The sequence below is a fragment of the Cylas formicarius genome, unplaced genomic scaffold (genome assembly GCF_029955315.1).
Source record: "Cylas formicarius isolate icCylForm1 unplaced genomic scaffold, icCylForm1.1 PGA_scaffold_12__32_contigs__length_19106922, whole genome shotgun sequence".
Classification (NCBI taxonomy): Eukaryota; Metazoa; Arthropoda; class Insecta; order Coleoptera; family Brentidae; genus Cylas; species Cylas formicarius.
In genome coordinates, this window is record NW_026844225.1 from 15,865,860 (window position 1) to 15,878,892 (window position 13,033).

Consider the following 13,033-nt stretch of genomic DNA (forward strand, 5'->3'; position numbering starts at 1 on the left):
ATCATCAGCCCCCCATTGTATGTATATAATCGATTCATTTGGTTTAGTTTGATGGATCCGGGGGATCAATTGCAGGGTTTTAAACTAATTATAAGTGCGGTACAGGTACCGGTGAGATACCAATGGTGAGAGTCGAATTTTAAACACCCTATTAGTAATCACAAAAAAAACATTATTATTTTCTTTACTTAAATGTTCGAGGAAGCGCTTCTAGGTGAACTACAGATTAACAATATCTAAGAGACACCACCATTTCAGTGAGTTATATTCTCCAAAAATTAGACGTATTAGTTATAATCAGATAGCTATATTATCTGATGTCATTTTAAAGTTATATTTTTTTATCTATACCTATACCAAATAATTTTTAAAACAGTGGGAAAGATAGGTGTACAGGCTAGTTCCAAAGTACCTGTATATTTTTTGTGAACAATCGGAATCACCAATGAAATCGACTTTTAGGTGATTTTATATATCGCTTGTTTTCTGTTGCGTTTTTATCGAAAAATTAAGTAGAAATTGTATCTCAAATGTTTCGAAAGTATACGCAATTGGCAACGAAAGTTACGTCTCGGCAACGGTACGTCCTACCGGACCGCCATTGGTACAGGAATGATCAGAGTCGAAAAAAAATTTTTTTTTCTGTTCTCGGTTCTCCGTTTCTCTGTAGACCTGCCATTAATTGGCTATATATTTTAATTCGTGCACGAGGTACACAATAAATGAGTCTGATCAAACCAAGGCGTCCATCTTTTTTTTTTAGATTTTCGACTGTTTTTTGGACATTGCTATGAAACACGATAAGCGTCCGAAATTTGAAGCCATCCACTTAAAATTTGAAAGATGGTATCAAAACTAACCAAAATTGAGCTCCCTTTATATTGATAATTGACCATAACTAGAAAGCTGTGATTCTGTTGTCAGTTTCTTTTACATTTCTGTATAGCCCGTATGGACAGCTAAAACTTTTGTATTTAAGGTTTTCACATATTGTGCAGGGTGTTCGGAATATTCTGTGCTATATTGTAAAACGTTATAGGTGTCTCAAATTTCGCAAGGAAGTAAAAGTCCGTACGCACATCTAAACAGTAGAAATTGAGCTTAATAAAATGTCACCAAATATATATTTTTTTAATTTAAAAAATTTTCTTAGATTACTTTGTCTTCCAGAAAAACATGATTTTCTCAAAAACAATTCAACCGATGGTCAAAATTTTAGAGCCAGAAAATGTGGGGATCCGGGGCTATGACTTTTATTTGAGGCATTTTTTTGATTATATAAAGGATTTTTCAATTGTGGACAAAAATCTAAAAGACCGTGAAAGTTGTACTTTTTTTGAATTAATTATTAACAGTAAATCAAAATTCGTAAAACATAGGGCCAATCGGCTCAAACCGTGTTATAGGCCTTATCAAGAGTAACAATTTTTGTATTTACGGTTTTCGTCTATCACATACGCTGTTAGAGGTATTTGAAAAAATCCATATGAAAATCGCTGATTCTCGCTCCAAGCTAGACGCGATGACGTCATTTACTATTACCACGTACTTCATGGTTCCAGAAAACAAGTATTTTCTTGAAAACAACTTACTCCGTTGAAAAAAAATCAAATACCAGGAAACGTGGGAGATCCAGGGCTATAACCTCTGTGTGTGTCGTTTATGGGTAAAAATATCAAGAACATCTTAAAAATTTCCGTTTTTGTTGGTAAATTATATTTATTATATTATTATTATTATTTATTAAAATATAATTCTTTCCGATACATACTTGCATACCTAGATATTTTGAGACAGTTTTCTATGGATCATTAGTGCTACACCATATTTGTCCTTTGCCTTTCTTTTTTGTTTCTTGTAGTACACATGTCTCTATATTTCTATCCCTTATGCTTTTTCAACTTCCTGATCTTTATTATTTAGTGTTGCTATTTGGCATTATATTCTTTTTTTATAGCTACTCATCTTCCTTTTTCTTGCCGATTTCGTCATCATGTTTGTGGCTAAGTTGCTAACCTTGCTCACAACGACTTCTCCTTTACCATTGCCCCAGGCGGAGTTAGTGGATTTTGTTATAGAATAGTATATTATGCAACAAGTGCGGTAAACGGTATTTGACTCACGAGTTTATTTGACACGAGCGGAGCGAGTGTTTAATAAACGAGTGAGTTAAAAAGTTTACCGAACGTGTTGCATACTATACTTCTACGACCGTTAGTTTTTGGGTACATTTTCGTAAAACAACACAAATGCATTCACTGGCACGACTGTCCGAATTGACAAACGAAAACATCCGATTGCTCCCAAATCCGTGCGATAAAATCCCGAAAATATCCGAAGTGGGAAACGAAACTGACGCTTCCCGCACCGTAGATCGGTGGCTAATTAGGTATTTTACAGACGGGAGTAGAAAAATATATTTAATTTTCCTACAATCCATTATATTTTAAAACGCTTTTAAAGCAAATATTTGGACCACGCAGGGCGCATAAACTTATACAGTAATTTCGTAAACACAACATAAACATATTATGTTATGTAAAAACTCTCACACGGTTAAAAAATGGTAACACAAGTTTCATTTGTTTCGAAGGTCAGGCGATTTTATCGTCCGTATAACATCTTCGACTGCGTTTTGACGTTTCAAATCCGAATTATTACAAAAAAATCAAGGTAGCGGTGGCGACACGATTTTACTGGTTCTACATAGTTGGTTCTGCATAAGTGGAGCTCGACTTCAAAATAAATAAGAACTAAAAGTTCAGATTTTCCCGAAAACTTTTAGTTCTTATTTATTTTGATAAATGGATTTTCATCAAGTAAAAGCCACCTCAGTTCAATTGGAGCTCGACTTTGTAACTCGCGTGGTGACGTTGTCATTAATGCTTTGTGGAATCGAAAAATAAGGTAAGTGCTACTTGATATTAGATGATTCTATATGATATACATTATATAATTCAACATTGTTTCCACTACTAACATTGCGCGCATCCATAGCGGCCTATAAAACCGACTTCACAAAAGAGTAAACAGTAAAACGTCCGTTTTACTTTTTTTTGGATGCAGTTATGTCAGAATTCGGGAGCTTCTCTTCAATAATTGCTTACTTAGTAATTCACGCGATTTACATTTTCTATGTAATAAGAAATGGTGCGCGTGGGAGTGTTTTTTAGGATCTTTGTACTATTGCACTTTTTATTTTGTGCGTCATGTTCTCTCAACTACACACATAAGATCTTCTATACCCTTTAGCGCAGATTTACTTAAATAAAAAGTAATTAGAAAGTGTTATTGTTTTTAGGGGCCAGACAAGAACTCATATCTAACCGTTTTCTGTCGCTCTATTCGATAACTTTGGTGGGAGGCTAACATTAGCATATACAGATCGGTACAGAATATTATAGTAAAAAAAGTGTTTTGCATTTCAATTTCTAAATGATATGTACAGTTTGTCCCACTTTGGAACTGCACACCCTTGTAAAATCTTTGTTTATAGTGCGATTTTCATAATTTTTTTGTTGAACAGATCTCTCAAAAACGCACTAAAACCTTGTGTTTCTTATTACATAAAGCTGAAGTCATGGCTGACTGGGACTAATTTTTGATGTCAAATATCGAAAAGGGCTATTTTGATAATTCTATTAATTTTATTATTAGGTGAGAATTAAAAATCCTTTTTAATTAAATTAAATTCAACGTTGTAAAGGCTGTTTAGTTCATATCTAATCCTCTCTAATCATATTTAGTTTTAAGAAAATCGTTAGTGTCTTTCAGTTAAATCTATCCAACAAAATTGAGCCATAAACAAACATTCCACAGGATTAATGCTTAAGCGAGGCTCTTGTTTTAAGATGATACGAAAAAATAAATATTTAAAAAGTTTTTTTTATCTATATGTGTAAGATGTTAAAATCGCATACAAAATAATCGTTATTTACAAGGTTTACGATATTTATTTTTTTCAAACCTTAAAAACTTTAGTCATTAGTCTAGTTACTTTTAGGTAGGCCTGAACACGAATCTGTTGTCATTTTCAATTTTAAAATATCTCTAAAACTACTCCTCGATGTTCTGCTTCAAAAAACTGGGTCTGTTAGCCATCACTTTAGTCGATGCTATACGAGCAAACCGTTTCATTTTCAAGAATTATTAAAATTGAGCCATAAACAAACATTTTACAGGAATAAGGCTTAAGCGAATTCTTTTGAAATTAATATAGTTAGGTTTTATGTAGTCCTGAATAGGAATTTGTTGACGATTTATTCTTAAAGAAATCCCTAATAGACCCTCTCGATATCTGACATAAAAAATTAGTTCTAGTTAGCCATGTCTTCAGGTTGATAAGATTTTAGTGCGTTTTTGAGAAATCTAGCCAACAAAAAAAAATATCAAAATCAATTCGTAATCAAAGATTTTACAACGATGTACAGCGGGACGCAAACGATATTTCAAACACCCTGAATTGAAGCATCATAAAAATTGGTTAACATTAAATACTTCAGTAACCTTTTCTGCACACTCTCAATGGACTGGGGTGGCAGTTATATATTGGTGACCATACCACCAAGTCATAGTCAAGCTTTTACCTAATGTAACAGTTAAATAACAATTTAATAGTAGCTGAGCTGTAATTTCTTATTACGAATCCTAAAATTATGCCCGTTGGACAATTGGATATTGCACAATCTCAGTCAGTCAGCAAACCCTCGGCGCTCAATTGGACCGGGTGCTGCATCGCTTCAAGATATCTCTGGTGGCTATATTTCAAACAGAGCAATAACCCATAACCAAGTATCCTTGAACGACATAATGGAAAAATTAATGAAGATCGAAGCAGGCAACTTGCTAGCGAGATATCAAGACCAAATGAAAATTGCCAACAGAAATCGCAGTAATACCACTACAGCAACCGAACAAAATCTCGCAAACGGCATTCTTCAAGAAGTGCTGCAGAGGCACAATTTGATGATTTTAAATCTTTGCCGTGACGTGGACATTCCCGAATCACTTCAAATCTCTTCCCTGCTATCCAAGAGTGGGTTTACACAGATCGAGGTCACTAACGTTGTTTTCATCGGTAAACCAAACCGTATTGGCTACAATACAGTTAAAATGACACTGTCTAGACCCAACGACGTGTCTGTTGTGCTGAAGAGTAGGAGAAGACTCGCTGAGAACCACCATATTGGTAGATTAAGGAAGAAGTGCAACATTGTCGCCCAAATGAAGAAAACAATCTGATTCTAAAATACATCAGTGGTTTTCCCATTATCGCTATGAAAAAACCAACCCAGCCGATACCCCAGCCAAAGAACTGACCTGTATGTACCACAACGTTCTGGATTTCAGAACTACATATTTTACAGTGGCGTAACTTCCTCGGCGTATGATATCGTCGGTCTTATCGATTTCTGCCTTCAACCGGATTCTTATCTGGTCTACCGCTCAGATAGAAATGATATAAATAAGAAAAAAAAATTAAGTGCTGATTCCACTCGAGAAATTAAGAAAGCTTGTATAGTATTTATTCAAAAACTCAAAAATAACTGAATCACAGGGTAACAAAAACAGTATATGTTGCATAATATAGAAATTAATTTGGCATGAGCGGAGAGCAGCGAATGACTTAAAAAGTTTACCGACCGTGTTGCATACTATACTAAATATATAAAACGACGCGAATATATTTACTGACATGCCCGTCAGAATTGACAAACATCAAAATTCAAGCCGTGCAGTAAAATCTCCGAAAGCATCCGATTGCTTCCAAATCCGTGCGGTAATATTCCGCATGCTAGATCGATGTACAATTTGTTACTTTCCAGAAGGAAGTAGAAAAACATTTTTATAATAACGTTTTTCTAATTGCCGATAAGCTTTAAATTTATTACCAATTTTACCAATTTTTACAAACTTAACTTTACTTAAACTGCCCATCACTTTTTTTAAAAGTTCACAGTTGAAGAGCACAATAAAATAAATTAATTCCAGGAGAATTACCCTTTTGCATCGCCATGTAATGTATTAAGACCGATTGATTTTCGTGCATATTTAAGCGTGCAATGGAACATAACTTAACTAACAAAATAACAAAACAGTTTTAGTTACTACAACATTAGTAATAAGAGTGTTAAATTTAAATTTAATTGGCAAACTAAAAAAAGTCAATAGGAAAAAATCCATAAACACCCTGTAAATTTCCTTATGTTTGTGAGTTGCGAAATTGACCGCTCAAATTTTTTGTGTCAGTTGACTGAAATAATTTTTGTATTTATTTATCTATATTGTGCGTTACGTCGCCATTGCGTGGTTCTGGAAACTAAATGGAGTGGATATTTTTGATTGGGATTCCCCGAATCGCTAAGTATCGTGTTATAGGTAAATTGGACATCACAAATGCATAATAATTTATTATAAAATACATATTATTATTAAATACTGATAGATAACACTCTATAATTGTTATTTAAAATATTTTGATCTAATTTGACTAGTCAATTAAGAAGTGACCAGTCCCAACACCATTTTTGAGTTTAAAAAATAACATAAGAATTTTAATATTAATTACTCTAGTAGAATCATTTCCGGACTGTACTGTACTATTTATTTTTTAGATTATTTTAATTGAAACACCCTATGGTGCCATTGGGGATTTCAATTCTAAAATAAAATAGTCTACTCAACTGAAAAAATATCCTTTGCCGTAGTAGACTTATGTGGAATGGTAATTGAACAAATTTTCACGGAGCACTGCAATCGATTTACTATTTAAGCTGTACGTTTTAAAACAAAATTTACGCAAATATTGTTAGGGTCGTTTGAACATTTTATTAATTACATACTAACCAACACTAATCATTTGAGTGAATTAGTTAAATTTATATGATTAAAATATGGACCGACAATTTCCTGCAGTTATTTAAAAAGTTTTTTTACTCCCTTCTGTAAAATACCCAATTATAAACCGATCGGAGCCACTTCGGACATTTCCGGGATATTACCGCACGGGTTTGAGAGCAATCGGCTGTTTTCGGAGATATTACCGCACTCTAAAAATTTGTTACGGTGATATCAGTAAACTACAAAAAAATATATACAGGCAACTTTGCAAATAGATTATGCCGACGCAGGAGGAATCCAGAAGTTTTGTAAAAAGTATTACGGTAGCCTGTGGAAGTTTCTTTAAAAAAAAAAGTTTACCATACTTCAACGTTACTTAAGATAATTTTTATTACATAAGAAACTCTTTAATATCAAATAAATTGCTATTTGCAAATCTGCCTGTATATTTTTTGTAAATGATCGAAACCGCTAGTGATACATATACCGGGAGTTATTAGTGATACATATACCGCGAATTATTTCGGACCTCATTCTAGTGATTTGCAGCCCAGTGGATAAACGTTTTTTAGCAAAAAACTATATAAATATTATATCTCAAACCGGTCTACAGGATATTTTACAGCAAGCCAGACTTCATATTTAAGGGAATATACAGGGTGTTAAGAGTAGTAAGGGTACATTGCATTTAGTTTTTTTCAGAATAATCTTGCGAGATAAGGGACTAGAGGAATTTTATATGAGAAACCCTGTATATGCGTCAGTATGGTAAACAAATCGTATCCACTACGTTGATTGTCGTGCAAATTTTGCAATTTTTAGAAGAAATGAACGTATTCGAAAAACGTGATACGTCTCCGAAATCTTGTTCGTCCTCCCCCGTCTGTATATTCCGATATTCTCCCTTTAGGTTCGCAAAATGTTTAATGCCGGGGTTTCTTGTTAACTTTCCCAAACCGCTGTGTTGCGACACATGTTTTCCTCTTCGCCATTTATGGCGAAATAATTAAAAACGAACAACTGAGAATACCGGCCCGGCAACTAAGTGGATTTGCATAGGTCATTTTGCCCCTTATTTATATACGGAGTCTTATTAAATCGCCATCTTATACACGCACGCCGTTGTGTGAATACAGAGTCGTAGCCGACCATATCAAGGTGCAATACAAGGTTTTATTCTCTCACCCCTCTTATTTGTTTACCGCATAACCTTCGAAAGAAGTCAGTGTCATAAGAAGCAAAAATCAGGAACGTAAATTGTCGAGCCATCCGGTATAGTAACATTCTAATCAGTTTATTAGGGATTTAATCGTGGGTATCGCCCTGTACGAGGATCTAATGTGCTCGTATAGTGGAGTGAGGGTTTTACCACCCCAATTAAATGGCCGTATGGACTAATAAGTAAGGGGTGGACCATTTGGTTTTCCAGTGGTAGAGGCGAATTTAAACTTAATTTCAGATACGAAAGCGTCGCGCACATTGCGTATTCGAAAGGGGTGAATATGGCGGTGCGCTTAGATTAGCAACCCCTTATACGCTGAAGAATTTTCTATTTCTTTTTGGTTTCGTATTTGGAATTGGTTTTTTTTTCAAGTTAATTAAAAGTGGGGTGTATTAAAAATCGTAATAATCGCAAATAAATCGAAAATACAGCCCGCTGCACGCTGGTCATTTCAAAAAGCAGGATGTGTAAAATAGTAATACGGATTGATCATCTCAAACAGACCGAAAATAAATGGCCAAACGATTATACTAATCGGATTCGGGTATACAAATAACACCCCGTAAGAGGGCACAATGGAAAAAGTCTCATATTAAATCTAATAGTAGCTCTAAAAGTCACTTTCTCAATGGCTTATTGTTAATGTCGGGGCATTGAATACGACAAATTGCATCAAAAACAGGAAGTTCGTGTAAAAATCCATTGAAAAGTGACTTTGGGTCTTCCACAATGAATTCCTGTGCCGAATAGACCCGGAGACTCCATTCAATCTAGGATTTTTACAGGACCGTAACTGCTCGCTTTCGATTCATTTCTAAAAATATTTTTCCGTTAATTTTATATGCTGTATTTTTTTTAACTGTGCCTCCAAACGCAATAAATTATTTTTGGTTTATTTTATTATATTTTAATGTATTCTTACAACTATTTAAATATTGAGTTCAAAATATGTTTTCTTGCTATGCGGGTTATTTATTTTTGCTTTCCTACAATAAATAACTACGATTTTAAAATGTTTTTTACAATTAAATGAAAGATTTAAACATTATTATTTTCATATTTCTTACCCAAATATTTTTAATTAACCTTTGATTCACTGACATACGCTTTCATATTTTTTTTATTTTTATTGTCTATTGCTCCGAGCCAATATGGCGTACATTTATTGTTAAAATAATATATGCAGGGTGTTTTCTAATTGAATGTCAATAATCAAGAGAGCGATTTTTGGGCCCATTTTAAAAAGAAAATTTCAAATGAATATATGTCCTAATCGTCTTAAGTTTGAGATACAGGGTGGCTAAGTTTTCAAAAGCAAAATATTTTTTTTGAATATCTGTAACGCCACTTTAGAAATTTAATGTATATTTTGGCAGACATTGATTGTACGCCATCGATCTCTCTTAAAATAAAAGTTATTGTTACAATCTTCAATAACTTCTGAAGAAATTTAATTTCTTAATTTTTTTCAATACGATGTACGATTTGCAAAGAATCAAAATCAATATTATTTCTTACTTAAGTAATTGTCTATCTGTTTTATTTAAAAAAAATTGAAGTAGGAATACATACATAAAATACATAAAATAAAAGTAAATAACAATCTTTCATTATTTACCTTGTTGTTAAGATGTTATGTTATTTTGTTAAGACTAATATTAAAAATAGCAGTCTTACGACACTAGTTGGTAACTACAAACCAACCAAAACTAGATATTTTGTTTTATTTTTCACAAAAAAAAAAGTTCTCTATTTAACCAGTGCAGTGACGAACTAATTAATCAAAATATTATTTATTCATAGACAATCAGTGGCACGCCACTGATTTCCTTAACTAATTATTGACATTCAATTAGAAAACATCTTGTATACAAATGATTCCTTCTTGAAAAGGATGAAAAATCTTTCCATAAATATAGGTTAGAAAATACTTGGTTTCTAATATATAGCGGTGAAGTTAAAAGAATATGCCATGCGTGCCAAAGTACCTTAGATATTTTTATGAAATTTATTTCACGCATTCTACCCACCGAAAAGCATTTTCCACTGTACAGCAACGTTTTTTCTTTATCGTCAGTGCCGTTCGTACGGGATTCACGCAATTATTTGTGAAAATCTTTTTTTTTTTTGTTAACAATTATGATCTTTTGGGTTTATTTTGACATCCTGAACTTATTTCTGAGCGATATACATACAATAGACTTCAATGTATAATGATTTGCCTAGACTAATTTTAATGGCATCATAATAATAATATCATCAAAGAATTAGCAATTTTATGCTTTCCCATTATGTAACATTCTCATAAATTTATTTGCCGGGTTCTATTTTCATTATGGACATTCTTTCTTTTACTTTTTTACTTTCGCAAAGAAAATATTTATAATAACATAACCTCAAAATAGCAGAGAATTTGTATTAGGCGCATGTGTCAAACCATTTTACTGGAAGATTACCCTTAAACTAATGTGAAACAAGATACAAGTCTGCATATTATTTGCGGCAATTTTTTTAATTAAATTTGTAGAAAAACTTTATTTTTCTACTAACTCTGCCACCATCTATAAAGTAACGCAGTAGACTAAAAATCTCATAACTATAGTATTTTGCATTACTTTAAACGGCTGTAATAGTTTTTTTTATAAATTCTCTTAACATATTAAGTTTATAAAATAAAGTTCTGATTTTTTTATCAAATATAACACTGGTCCTATAGATGGTATCGCTCGTTACGGTTCTGTAATTTTTAAATCTCGCGTTGTGTGTGATTAGTAATAAGGGAATATAGAGAACCCAGGTGTCACGCCGGCTGCTAAAAGGCCTTTAGACGAGAACAACTTTACGCACCTTTATGGTCGCGCACACCCTACCTTATTTTCTGCATCGTTGACTTAACTCGATCGATCCGTTCGGTTTTCCTTACCAATGGAATTCGTTATTAAAATAAGTCCCGGTATATTAGCGAACGGACGACGATACCCCCTCCACCCCTTGTCCCGGTGTACATTTAAAAGTGGTCCCCGTCGTATCCGGCCAAATTTATCGTCTAACAATAGACAAATAGCGGGGCACACTAAACAGAATGGAATATAATGTATCACACTTGGCATTTTGAATTATTCCAGTTTCGCATTCTATAGAAGCCAAATAAATTTGCTCAATTATAAACATGACAAATTTTTTCGCTATTACGGGTGCATGCGAAAGGGAAAAAATATAAACCGACCCGATTTATTTTTTAATTTTTCGCACGATATAAAGTAGATGCTGCGAGGGACGATCAATCAAAATGACCCCATCGCTTAATAAAATCTAAATTTTTTTAATATATGCGGGGTACCGAGGAAATGTCGCTAGGTCGGTTTTCGGGGTGGTTTCGGACATAGCTTAATGATAGTTTTTTTACGCGCTTCGTATATTATCGATGACAATCGCGTACGACGGTCGTTATTAATGTTGTTTGCGGTGCCGGTTTGATATTATAACGTTTTATTGATGTATTAGATTTTTGTTTAGATAAAATAATATTATCACGTTATATTAAGCCGCCCTATAAGCTTTCGTTATTTATTGTTGTGCGGTTAAAATGATAATTCTAATTATTTTACGTATCGTTGTGTGCGGAAAGCGAGGTGACGGTTTCTATACAGTGCTACAAAAATATAAACAATTTTGATCCACAGTTTCCTAACATTAAATTAAATAATAAATTAAAATTAAATAAATTAAATATTTAACCCCCGTTATACAAAAAGAAGTTAAATCTATTAAATTGCATTTTTAAACAATTTCCTCCAGGTATTCGTTATTATGTGTATTGTAGCCAACGCGTAAATCATTTTTAAAATTTAATTTAATTTTTTATTTACTAATTATTAATTTTTTAAAGCAATAACCGCTTTCATTTAACGAAATATTATATCCTTTTTTTGTTTTCACTCACATAAAATTTAAAAAATAATTATCTTTTTAGTGCTCATTAAATACATTTTTCTGGTCTTCTCTTTTTCTATCTACTTGGCATTGTCCCTGAAATTTCGCTTCTCACATCTTCATTGATTCTTGATTGATTGATTCTTCTTTCTATTCTTCTAACCGCCACTAATCGCATCCTCCATATCTATGACGCATAAAGAAGCACCTGCTGGACTAAGGATTTTATCAAACACTGTTTTATCTTAACCGCTCTCATTTAACGACATATTACTTCCTATTTTATTTTCACTGACAAAGATTAAAAAATAATCTTTTCAGTGCTCATTTTTTTAAAATGTTCTCTCCAATAATTGTTTGATTTGGTTAGTGATAGCCGTGCAATATAAAAAAAAATCTTTCGTTAAACTTACTATTTTTTTTATTTAATTCTCCAATTAAACACATTTTTCGGGTCTTCTCTTTTTCTATCTACTTGGCGATGTCCCTGAAATTTCGCTTCTCACGTCTTCATTGATTCCTCTTTCTATTCTTCTACCGCCACTACTCGCATCCTCCACATCTATGACGCACCTGCTGGACCAATGATTTTCCCAAACACTTTTCTGTCTTGTTATACAGAGACTCTGAGTTAATTAAACTCCGATTCATATGCATCCTATGCATCTTGAGCCAAAAGTACTTGAACGTCTGCAAAATTAAGTGTAACAACATGGAGGTCGTTAAAAGGTATGCTGCCATACCTTCTTTTCCATTTCGCAACTTCAATATATTTAACATCTTATCTTCTTAGTGCTTTCATCGGTTGTGTAAGTGAAGATAATTAATTCATTTTCACGTCTTGATCCGTAAATATTACACGCTCGTGTTTTGGCCGTTGTTTTTTTAAGTTTTCTGTTATTTAATTATTATACCAGACCTTATTTTTTAAATCGGACCTGTGCTTTTTGGAGGTAATTTTTCTTCGCCTACGGCACTGAAATCTGTAAAATTCTGTTTCGGTGCCATGATGTCTAGCGCATGTATCCCGTACCTACC